The sequence below is a fragment of the Myotis brandtii genome, unplaced genomic scaffold (genome assembly GCF_000412655.1).
Source record: "Myotis brandtii unplaced genomic scaffold, ASM41265v1 scaffold115, whole genome shotgun sequence".
NCBI classification, from domain to species: domain Eukaryota; kingdom Metazoa; phylum Chordata; class Mammalia; order Chiroptera; family Vespertilionidae; genus Myotis; species Myotis brandtii.
The window spans coordinates 1887196-1887801 of NW_005353967.1; the positions used below are offsets into that span (position 1 = coordinate 1887196).

At 40.3% G+C, this 606-nt stretch overlaps 1 protein-coding gene across 1 annotated transcript in view; it reads right to left on the reverse strand.

Moving 5' to 3' along the window:
* Window positions 1-606, reverse strand: part of GOLPH3 (golgi phosphoprotein 3 (coat-protein)) — a 17748-nt gene that overhangs the window by 16199 nt on the left and 943 nt on the right. The gene's annotated exons all lie outside the window — the stretch shown is intronic.

The following is a 606-nucleotide window of genomic DNA, read 5'->3' on the forward strand; positions in this document are numbered from 1 at the left end:
GAGCTATGGGGGGAAAAAAGAGGAACAACTGTAATAATCTGAACAATAAAGATTTAATTAAAAAAATAAAAATAATAAAATCAATAGAAACATATCCTCAGTTGAGGATAAATAAGAAAGGTTCCATTCTGACCTAAACGTTTTGGATTTCATTAGGACACTCTATTAAAGAAAAAAGATTTGAAACACCATGGCCCCAAGAAGCACAATGAAAGTTATGTCAAGTCTTTCCAAATTACAGCTTTCAGAAGCAGGAAATAAATTGTGGAGTCTTTTTGAATATGTGAGAAGCAATGACCAGTGATCATAGCAATGAATTACATTACTCGTTACACACAAAGAACCAGGAAACCAAGAATGAAAAAAAGATACAGAATCATCTACACTAATAAAAGAGAAACATGGTAATTGGCGTACGACCGCTACCCTTTTCATTGGCTAATCAGTGAGTATATGCAAATATACTGATAACCAAGATGGCGGCTAATTTGCATATGTCGGCTCCAAGCCACAGACTGAGGCTTTAGGCCTAGGCCGGGGAGGAGCCAGCCAGCGATCTTCGGCGGCAGCAGCAGCAGCAGCGGCGGCGGAGGCGGCGGCAGCGAG